This window comes from Anomalospiza imberbis, chromosome 1 (assembly GCF_031753505.1).
Source record: "Anomalospiza imberbis isolate Cuckoo-Finch-1a 21T00152 chromosome 1, ASM3175350v1, whole genome shotgun sequence".
In the NCBI taxonomy this organism is placed as follows: Eukaryota; Metazoa; Chordata; class Aves; order Passeriformes; family Viduidae; genus Anomalospiza; species Anomalospiza imberbis.
This window is the reverse complement of record NC_089681.1, coordinates 141,799,039-141,810,538: the sequence shown is the minus strand read 5'-3', so window position 1 is coordinate 141,810,538 and position 11,500 is coordinate 141,799,039. Positions and strand designations below refer to the sequence as shown.

At 43.3% G+C, this 11,500-nt stretch overlaps 1 long non-coding RNA gene across 4 annotated transcripts; it reads left to right on the top strand.

The window, feature by feature from the left end:
• Positions 1-1,896: 1,896 nt before the first annotated feature.
• On the top strand, positions 1,897-8,864 carry LOC137463058 (uncharacterized). 4 transcript variants are annotated; one of them, XR_010993843.1, is made up of 3 exons: positions 1,897-3,054; positions 5,302-5,498; positions 8,170-8,864. It is a non-coding gene; the product is annotated as an uncharacterized lncRNA (long non-coding RNA). The 4 variants fall into 4 exon arrangements; XR_010993841.1 differs by having other exon boundaries at positions 1,897-4,448; XR_010993842.1 differs by lacking the exon at positions 1,897-3,054 and adding an exon at positions 4,533-4,898.
• Positions 8,865-11,500: the final 2,636 nt, after the last annotated feature.

Genomic DNA, 11,500 nt, shown 5'->3' with positions numbered 1-11,500 from the left:
TAGCAACTGTCCTGTGACTTCTCTATTTAAATGGGTATCCATGGTGAGATGTGCCTCGCTCTCAGTAGATGGCTGCGGAGCAGTGCTGTGCTTCACACTGCAGGCAGGGAGGAAAAGGCATCTGAAAAATTCCCCTTGCAATGAATGAATGAATGAAAACACGCAACAAGATATCAAGTTTCTGGTGCATCACAGTACAAAACATGATGCCTGTGCTTTCCACCACTGCTTTACTGTCCCTTCCCACTGCTTTTCCCGGCCCATTCCAATTAAATGTATTCTGTTCTTGCAGGCACAGGCCTGACCAACAGATGGTACATAAATGGGTGTAAAAACTGCAGCATCACAAGGGGCTTCCCTGCCAGGCTGCGTTTCTCGTTTCCTTTCTTCCTACAGTGTTGGTGGTGGAGATTAGTAATCTGCTCTGCGATAGCCAAGCCTGGACCAGACCCCTCCAGGGTTTTGCCCAGCTCAGAGCACACAAGGATGACCTGGTGTTGTAGGAACCAGTGCAGATGTCTGATGTGCAAGTGGTCTCTAGCAGCAAAAGGAAACGAGCTGGGAACAAGATTGTTGGACTTCTTGAACCAATTCTTTTATGGGGAGAATGGCAAACCTGCCTAAAATTCAAGATACTACTGGTATGGCATCAATGCTATTTATATGAGGGATCTGAGAAATAAAAGTAAAAATCAGCTGAAGAAGTCTGAGCTAATGAATGATGACTTCCAGGTGCTGGAATAATTATTACAATTGATGACAACAAAGATCAGCTGTCTTGCCAAATACAAACTTTGAAAAATAGTACCTTATAACTCCAAAATAAGCCAAAATTGGGTTAAGGAGTTAAATACAAAAATATTACCCCTTGGGCTGTTATTTATATTCTGCATTAAAATACTGATGATTCACACTTTTCAGATCTTATCAGCTAGAAAGTGTAATGTATCATTTAAAAGTGTTATATTCTGCTAGTAAGTTGAATGTAAAATCCTCTTATAGATCATGACATTCATTGTAAAATTATTAGCAATGCTAATGCTGATACAAATTGTACAATATTGATACACCAGTGTTAATGCATTGAACTTGAATTCTATCAAAACCAGTAGAAAAGCGATTCCTGACTTTGAGACACAGATCTGACCTATACATTTTTAAAGGTTATGTCTGAGTGCTAAAAATGGAAAATATTTATAAAAATAGAATCTCTCTTTGCTGTCATCCAGGCAAAGCCCCCAGATCTTTCATATATACCTTTTACCATTCATTGTTGTATTTTGCTTCCATGTCAAGCCTGGAAGCAGACTCATCAGTAAGGATTTCGTTTATTCAAACCAAGTCAAGAGTTAGGTGCCGACTCCAGCTGCTACCAGTACAGCAGCCATTGAAATGGGAAAGCACGGTTCAAAAGACCTGATTGTGAAAGTGCTTTCCTGTGAAATCCAGCCAGCTTTTGAAATCAGACTTTCACTGTCTACCCTAAACCAACCAAATGTTACAAAACCTGGAAAAGCAGCTAAGGAATCCTGCTGATGCAGAATTATTATCTTGCATAGCTTCTCCCTTGTCTGTCAGGGCATGCCAGGGTAGGTGTTTGTGGTGTGCCATGATCCTCACTGTTCTTTAGGTCTGTGCTCAGTGTGGTCTCCATGGACAGGCTGCCCTTTTATTTGTGTAGCAAGTATGGGAAAAGGCAGAACTCAGCAGTGCTGGCAACAAGGACTAGACAGGAGGAGCAAAATCAGCTGTCTGGGGTTCTGCAAGGGAGAGGCAGGCAAGGTTTATCAGGAGATGGTGGCAGAGGTGGACGCTGGTGCAGTGCTGAGGGACTGAGTTCATGGGTGTGACAGCAAAGCCAGGTGAGCCAGGCCATGGACGGGTCTGCACTGGGGAGGCGCAGGCAGTGCCCGCTGCGTTTGATCTGTGCTAGGGAAGCAGATGCCTGTAGAGTCAGAAGCAAACTCTTGTGGTTTCCAAATGCTCATATATAGCATTCTAGCAAGCTGGAGCAGACAGCAGGTCTGGATACCCTGGGCCACATTTCTGGGCAGCGGCTGCAAACCCTTCAAGCCTCTTTGAGGGATGGTGTGGGTATGGCCGCTTAAGGAATGGCATCCTGGGATTTCCTTCTCCCTTCCACCGCCTCTGTCTAGGTTTTGTGGCATGCTCAGCACTCTGGAACCCGTGCCCAGTGCTGGTGCCACAGTCTGGAACAGCCCCCCTGAGCTGCACTGGCAATGCCATATGCCCCAGGTTGTTCAGCAGGGGCAGGGTGGATGTGGCTCCAAGCCAGAGGAGTTACTCGGCTTCTCAGGCAGAGACGTGTGAGAACAGACATAGCTGGGCTGCTTGAATGCCTTCCAGAAGATAAATCATCCGTGAGCACTGCTGAAGTGAACTCAGCAAGCACAAAAAGTAGGGCACAGCTGACTTTCCATCCCCATTCACTTACTGTAGCAGAGTAGAAGGCGTTTCAGAGCAGCCTTGGTCACTGACTGGGAGGATGTCCCAGCCATGGGTCACCACCAAATGCATCCACCTTCCCAGCTGAGGGGTGAGACAAGCAACACAAGTTTTGTGGCACCTGACTATTCCTCTAGAGAAGCCAAAATATATGGTCTTTTACCTTTGCAGTTTGAGAGGACTTGTGTAGAGGAGGTGGAATTGGAAGCAAGGTTGACCTTATCATGCATGTAGCTTACAGAGGAACCTCCCGTGTTAAAGGGATTTTTAAACTTTGCTCATTAGCTTGTAGCAAATCTCAGTGTGCAACCACAGGCAAAGAGTGTCTTCTCTAGTGAGCGTTCTTAGGTTCTCCAGCTGGATATAAATGCTAGATGGACTTAGCATTTATATCTTTCAAGGTGTATTATGTGTATATTTGTCTTTGGAGACAACTGAAGCTGAATTTGTCTATCTTACTAGCCATGTGGCAAGTAAACCCTGTGCTTGGCTTTTGTACGGGTGTCCATCACAGACAAAAAGGGAAAAGAGGGAAAAGGCAAGAAGAACCTTTCAGAAGAATTGAAGGTGAGGCTGGAGTCAGTCCTGGTCAGTCCCCCTTTACAAAGTCCCGTTTTGGGTGACTTGAACTGGCAGGTGAGGGCACCTCACTCTGAGGCCCGCACAGAGTCTGGGGCTTTGGCAGTTTTCTGGAGGTTCACCAGTGAAACTGACTCTAACAGAAGGAGATGAAAAGCAACTCAAAGGGACAAAGCTGCAAAGGAAGTAATAGGAAAATAACATTATAAGAAGAGGAAAGCACCTCTGAAAGCTGGCAAGTAGAAAATTAATTTCAACCTGAAACTGACACTTTACCAGGATGAAATCAGAGTAGTTCTCCCAGGAAATAAGCAAAATGCTCAGAAATCCAGGTTTCAACAGTGAAGTTCAATGTGAGCTGCAAATGCCTCAGGGAAATGGGAGGCAGATCAGCAAATAACGAATTGCAGAAATGAAGTCAGGATGTAATAAAAGCCTCAGTACCCCTTGGAGATAACATTTGCTTTTACCTGGAGAGGCTCCTGAGAGGGTTGTGGGAGCTTGAAAGAAAGCACTAGCTCCAAAATTGCAAACCTCAGAAGCAGGAAGAAAATAATTGCCTCCCAAAGAAACACGTAGGTAAGAAGATGCCTCCACTGGGAGAGGTCAAGTCAGTAACAACCATGTCTTTAGTCATCACTGAAATCCTGAAATCAGAAAGGCAGTCATGCAAGGCAAAAAAAGAATTGCTTAAAGGGCTGAAATATTTTTCTCTATATTAAAGGTGGGACCAAGCCATGAAGTACAGCTCTAACTTGATCTCCAGACCCAAAATTCACAAAATATTGGATTTGTGTTTTTCTGGGCTGGACAAATTCATCTGGATCTCTCAGAGTTTGGTAATGTTTAGTTCTTTGGGTTTTTCTGTCTCAGGTTTTGCTCCAGACCCAGAGAGGTGTGTAAAATCCTCTGCAGAACAGAACTAAGGGCAGATTTGGTGCACATGTGTTTTGTGTTGTCAAGCAGCAGCTCTGAAGAGCCAGGACATTGTTCCACTGTCACTGTGCCTGTGCTCATCCTGTTTGTTGTTGAATGTGGTAGCAGCACACAGTTGCTGCCAGCATTGCAGGTGTACATTCATGCATCTGTAACTATAGGGATACGCATCACAACAAAGGCTAGTAAGCTTTTGGGGCTGAGGGCATAGATGGAAAGCTCTCTTTCCTTACCAAACCCTGCACTCAGCAGCTAATCTCATCTTGCTGGGACACAGTTTATTTCTTGGAGGCTTCACCATGGGAAGCCACAGTACAGGATGCCATGGGGACAGGAGGAACCACTCACCTTCTGTCCCCCTCCACTTCCTCATGTGGGGACTCAAACCCATCAGTCATCCTGACCCAGGACCATTTTGGGCTCCTCTGATTCCTCCCGTGTGTTCAAGAAAGGGAGGGATGCTGCTGGTGAGGAAGCAGGAAGGGTTGGAGGGAAGGGCAGTTTTGTGTTCCCCCAGAGGGGCGCGGGAGGGAGGAACCATGCCTTCACGGTGCCTCAAAGTGCAGCCACACTCAGCATGCTGCCTGGGACTGGTATGACAGGAAGCACTACTGGTGCTACAGGTGCTATTAGTGCCTCTTAGCTGTGGTGTGGTTTGGTGCCTGTCCTTTCAGTCACAGCCCTGCAGGATGTCACCTGTCACTGCTGCAAAGCCCCTGATGCGCAGGCAGGTTGTGCAGCTGCCCGCTCCTCCACACTGCCTTGCTCATGGCAGCACAGCACAGCATCCTTTCGAGGATCATACTGGGATAGTGTGCTCCTGAAGAGCTGTAGCCCAGGCCTCCCATGGGAGATGGAATGCTGGAAGCCACTGAGCTGTTGCAAGAGGATGCCAAGGAATCCTTCTGGTGATTTTTGTACGTGGAGGGGCAAAAGTTACCATGGCCAATATACACCTGAAAGTGTATGAGCAGTGCTGGAGGGGGAAAGGGTGGCAGGGAGGGGGAAGTAGGCGAGGGTGTTGCTAGACAGGTCAAGATATGTGGATGGAAAACACCAAAATTAGAGAGGAGTTGTCTGGAATATCCTCCTCATCGATTTCTTCATTTTGTAGAAGGACAATAAGCCTGTCTTCTAGGTGAATTTTAACTTTATTGGGTAAAGATTTCCTGTCTTTTTGATAAATTCAGCCAAAAATGTCAGTGAACAGCAGCAGTACAGTCTTGCATGTTCATAGATCCTTTACATGGCTGTTTTTTTGCATGGCTGGTTTCAAACACATAGGAAGGACCTCTTTTCTGTGTTCTTTTCTCTTACCAGAAGCTTTTGTCCAGGCATACTCAGGCTGTTTGTGTTCTCAGACAATAAGCTGCAATATCCAGAGATTTAAGTCAAAGGTCAAGGTCCTGTTGTGCAAGGCAGGATATTTTTCCCAGAAGTTAGTTCCTGCCCTGAAGAAGTTCCAGAGACAAAAGAAGACTCTGGCCCAGCTGACGACAGAGAAGTAGAAGACACTGGTGAGACATTTATAATTAGTTTAATGAGGCTCAATCAGATGACACCAGCTGCCTAACCATTGTCAGGTCATTTTATGGGCATTACAGCAGCAGCATGGTTGTAAAGAGAAATGATAGAGGTATTAAGCAGTGACTACTTTCAGGACAGGCTTTTTCCACTCATGAATGCAGGTTTATGAAATAAAGTGTAGAGTAACAGCAGTTAATTGGGATATACCCAAAATTTCAGCTGCGTGTTTATTGAGTGCTGCAATCTCCCATCTAATGCCCACCTAGTGCCTTAGTAAGGCCCTGATTCCTGTGCACACATTCACTATAATTATCCCCATTTATATATTTTCTACATGCAGTACAAATGTGAACCAAAATTTGGTCTTTCTAAGTTCAGAAAATACAGGCACAGAATCAATTATAATGCTAGAGGAGAATTCTAACCATTGGAATGACCTGCTATTCACAAGCAACTTTTTTAAAATCCAAATCCATCTGGGGGGAGTCCATCCAAATTTCTCACAATGGTTTCTAGAGCATCCAACTACTCACCTCTGCTTTACACTCACTGCCACTAAGCAGCAAGTAGGTCCTGTGAGTAGTTTTTCCCTTTGCAGTCTCTTTATGTTCATACATAATTTTCCAAGGGTGAGGTTTGTTCCAATAAGGAAGGAATGATCATGCACAAATGGCAGTAGGTTGAAACGTGCATTGAGCCAACCTGGAACTTGTGGTTTAATAATCCCTTAAGACATTAACCAGGAAGGGACATTTGCCTGCTTGTGTGTTGTGTAAAACTTAAAAGAGACCAAGGGAGGGATATGAATTCATTATTCATGCATTATTCAGCACTCATTATTCTTTCCCCTACAGACTGCACAAGTGACTGAACTCACTCTAGTCAATGGAAGTTCAATCACTACTGGCAGTAGACCTAAAGCACATGCTGGCTGATCAGTGCTGGTGTCTGGTCTGGGGGGAGCTGAATCCCCCCTGCCCAGTGAGCTGGTGGACATAGGTATTCAGTGATACAGCTGCCCGTGAGCTGAACTGAAACTGTGCATCAGATGTTGTGTACTGTCAGCAGGAAAGAGGAACAATGTGCTTATGGAAGTTTTATCTCTGCTGCTGCTGAGCTCACTGTAGAAAGGCTATGAAGAAACAAACTCACAGGCCATAAAAAGCTATGTTGTAAAATTATTATTTACATACAACATAAAAATTATGTTGTATGGTGATGAAAGGTCATTTCCCTGTGTTTGGGATGAAAGTCACAGGCCTGCTATAGCTAATTCTCGGAAGGAATGGTAACCTGTGAACTTTTCATATGCCTGTTTCCGGGATTAGTGCATCACTTAATTTATTCTATAAGTGATATGGAGAGGTTAAAGAGATGCAGCATAAAAGCATGCAAAAAGTCACACTTTCTATCCAGATATATTAACAGTTATCTATAAATAGATCATGTGACATGCAAATATGCTTCATTATAACATTATTTAGCTAAAATACAAGCAATAAATACTGTTCTCTAAGGCACAGGAAATACATTCAAAACCAGTCTATGTTTTAATAGATTTCTTGTGTCCTTGATAGACTTAAAATTAGATAATCTACATACCTGACACAGTTTAAGCAACCAAGGCAAAGGAGAGTGTGAAAAACTTCTCGGCATTGCTTCATTGAAATCACAAGAATACTTTTCCAAAATCAATGCCTTTTCTAATATTCACTCTCAATACATTTATATACACAATTCTTTTTTTTTTTTTCCTCACTTGTGCAATCTAATGCCAAATCTGACTGAAACGAGAAAAACCTATTCAGCACAGTGGATAAGCAGTTAAAAATGTCATTCAACAATTTGCCAGGTCACTGTCACAAATATGTTGCTAGGTGACTGTGGATGTTGTCAGCCACTAAAATACATGCATTTTCCAGATGTATTCATTAAATCATTTTCTGTTGAGTGATTCTGTGGTACAATGAAATTGAATGCCTTATTAAGGACCTAAATATTTTTAAATATGTAATGTAATCTGAATTATATTGAAAAGTGCCATTTGTTGTGTAAGTGGAGGAAAGGGATCCAAATTTGGGAAATTTGACTAAGGGTTTCTAGAGATTCGGCTCCCTAGAAACTGCAATTTTACGCTATCCTCTTTGGTTTTGTAACTTCTGTGCATACCTAATGCTCACATTCTGCATCTAATTATTCTACAGCTGATCCCTGTTAATTGGCATTTCTATCAGCTAGTGATATGACTCATTAACCCTTTGGAAAGCAGTCTTTCAAAAGTTAATAACCGTAGAGTTTGAAACTTCAGGCTGACGTAATACCCAGTCATAAAAACACTGGCAGTGAAGTATGAACTTCAGGCTGCTGCAGGTGTCATTCTGGGAGCTGATTGTATCAGTCACACGGAGTTCACCCCACAGTCAAGACCCCAAAAGGACACACATTTAGGTACTGAGCTCAGGTATCAAATCCCGTGTTAGAGGGTTCTAATCTGCAAGCTGACTCCACTCTTCAAATAATGGGGGCAATAATTGGATACAGCTATCTTTTGTAGTGCCAGTCAGATCTACAGATTCATTCTGGCCTCGATATCTACAAATGTACATTGAGTAGATATGAGGCAGGGTTCAAAGAATGTGCTACTGGTTGCATTTTTCCTAGAGCTTTGAACTGTAACATCTGGGTGTGCTTCCTGGTTCAATGTTCATCTGGAATGATCGAGAGATTACTCTGAGTGGTTTGGCAGGGACTTGCAAGATCACACTTTTCAGCTCAGACCAGCCTGCATCAAAGGTATTTACACGTGCATGGATTTAAGTATAAACTGTCCAGAGAGAAAAATGTGTTAGTGTTAAATCCAAAATTATCTCCTCTGGCTCAGGGAGTTCCCAGGCCATGAGTGATGGCAGACTGAGTGTTTATTCTGAGAAAATACTGCTATTTGTTATTTTTCTGCATTCAGCAAATTTTCCCCTAGGCATCTCCTTTTGGCCACATATCAGAGGTGAAATACTGCACCAGATGGATCTTGACCTGCTCTCTGTGGCCACTTTTATGTTCTTAGGCATGTGCAGCACTGACTCTGTGACAGTCTATGTGATTTCCAGCAGCATGGGGAGTTCATGTCATTGGTCTCCAGGGAGTTGTAATAGGTACAGAAGGAAAATATCACAGAATAAATCCTTAATCTTTCTGGCAAAGCTGAAGGGAGGGCAGCAGTTTGTGAGGTTTATGGTTACTGTAGGTGCAGTTTTTAAGCATAGCTTAAATAATTGTATGTGTTATGCCTCAGCTAACTGTCTTTTACCACATCAAAAAAAAAGTTTACACAACATAAAATGTTCTCTGTTCTAAAAGAATGAGGGAGTACTTCACAGTCTGTCTGCTGGAGGTTGTGCTGTCGTGCCATTGCTCCAGGGAGAAGTGGTGTTGGAGGAGATTCATTGCTCTTCCTCTCAGCTTCACTGGCATCAGCTAATGAAACAGGAGACAGTGGCCATGAGTTGTGGCTTGGGATGTTCAGACTGGACTGTGTGACCTCTTGAGATCCCTTCCAGTCAACATTTCTGGAGTCCATAGAAGGCCTACACTCACCTGAATCAGTAACTCAAGGCAGCTATTCCAGAGCATCTCAAATGGCTTCACACATTTATGTGACGGCAGCTGCATCGTGTCCCCTCACCAGCAAAATTCAATGGGAGTGATGCAGCTGAACTGGCTGTCTGACAATTCACCAGCCAAGCAGGTGGATATAATCCACACCCTTTGGGATAACCTGGCATATCTGACCTGCTCTTCAGATGTCACTTCAGAAGGACCTGTGTCTATTATGATTCTGTGTCATTTTGAAGGAGGAGATTCTGCTTTTGTGAGATCCCACCTGGAGTATTGTGAGCAGTTCTGGTGTCCCCAGCAGCAGAAGGACATGGAACTGTTGGAGTAAATCCAGAGGAGGGAGGGTCATAGAGTTGATAAGAGAGCGGGAGCACCTCTCCCATGAAGACTGGCTGACAAAGGTGAGGCTGCTCAGCCTGGAGAGGAAAAGGTTCTGTGGAGACCTCAGAGCAACCTTCCAGTATCTGAAGAGGATCTACTGGGAAGCTGGAGAGGGACTCTTGATCAGGAACTGCAGCAATAGGACAAAGAGTAATGAGTACAAATTGAAAGAGGAGAAAATTAGGTTAGATATTAAATGTGGTTAGACAATGGAATAAATGGTTTGCCCAGGGAGGTTTTGGATGTCCCAACCCCAGTGTTTAAGGCAGGATTGGAAAAGGCCTTGAGCAACCTGGTCTAGTGGGAGGTGTCCCTGCCCATGGCAGGGGGGCTTGGGACTAGATGGTCTTTAAGGTCCATTTCAAACCCTTGTCATTCCATGTGTTTCTCATGTGTCCAGAGGTACCTCGAGTGACAGGACATGCTGGTCTTTAGGAAACTGAATCAAGCCCTGGATATCTCATGGGGTGAACAGAAGCAATTTTGCTTTTTCATCTGCAGCACAGAACATGTCAGGGTATCCTCAGTGGCCTGTTCACCTTAAATAATCCTTCTCTGCAAGGCTGTGGTTGGTAGCTTTAGCTTGCAGAATCCCAGCACCAGGTCAAAAAACACCCAAGCACTCCAGTGCACACATGATGATCTGGGGTAAAGCCCTGCTGTCAGATTACATTTGTTCAACAACTGCAGTTGCCTAACCAGGGGCACAGTCAGGCCCGTGTGCACGGTAGCTCATTTACACATTGTTTGGGTTTTGCCTCTTTCTTTCTACTGTCACTCAAAGTGGAGCTGGTCCTGCTGGCTTTTTGGGCAACATCCACCCTTTAGCAGTTCCCACGGTGGCAGGACAGGGGTGACACAGCCTGGATCCCACTGATGTTTTAGCACAGACACCAAAGGGACTCTCAGTGCTGGAAAGCATCTGTCACTAGGCCAAGCAGAGAAGGATGAGCCCTAGGGACAGCCAGGTGGTCTCTAAAGTTAAAATTACTTAAATCAATTGTTATTCAAGAGCAATTGCTGTAGCTTCCTTGTGGTATTTCCCAGAAGCCTGAATACCCTTGTTTTTCTCAGTACAGATAGTGGAATATCTTAAATAAAATATATTCCTATTGACATTTCTTTTAATGCAATGTCAGAAGTTTCCAGAAAGATGCTTGAACCGTAGAAATTTAAGTCATTACTTAAATTTAAAATGAATTCTCTGTTTTGAATCTGAGCAATTGACTGCCTTGATCTTGGAATCAAAGTTCCAAAGAGAGCTTCCCACAACATGACGTGGAAGGATAGAGATGTGCTCCACACACTGGAGATGGAGGGAGTACTGTAGTAGAGCCAGCCTGTTTCCCTGGAAATCAGACCACCTGAAACTTGGCTGTGCTATCAGAACACTGCAGCCACTGCCAAGGTCCTCTCTGCATATTTAAATTTACACCAAGTCTGTGTTGTGACAAAGTGCCAAGCACTGATGGGAACCTTCTGTCTCTAGCAAGAATTTTGGACACATAATAACAACAAAGGATTAATATAGCTTTGCTTGAAAGCAAAATTTAAATGAGGTTATTTAGGAAAAAGCAATCTTATTTATTTGAAATACTATTTCATTATATGAAGATATAATGTATTAACATTTATCTGGAAAACACTTTTTTTTTCTTGTATTTAACAACTACTTTTTAGCATTTCTAGACTGAATAATATTTTCTAGAATATATTTATTCTGGAATGAGCTTTTGCAGGTTTGAGTGATAGAATCAATCAAGAAACTGAATGTGTATGTTCAACTAGAAAAACAACAACAGTAATAGTGGCAGTAATAATAGTAATAAACCAAACTTAATTCTGAATAAACTAGAAATGTGGAAAAACTCAGTTTTACATTTTGTCTTTTTTTAATGACAGATACATGATTTTCTTATGCATCATTCGATCCTTTCTTACGAACTACTTCAATATTCTGAGATTCACAGGGATCTGTTTAGTTTATCCTTGCTTT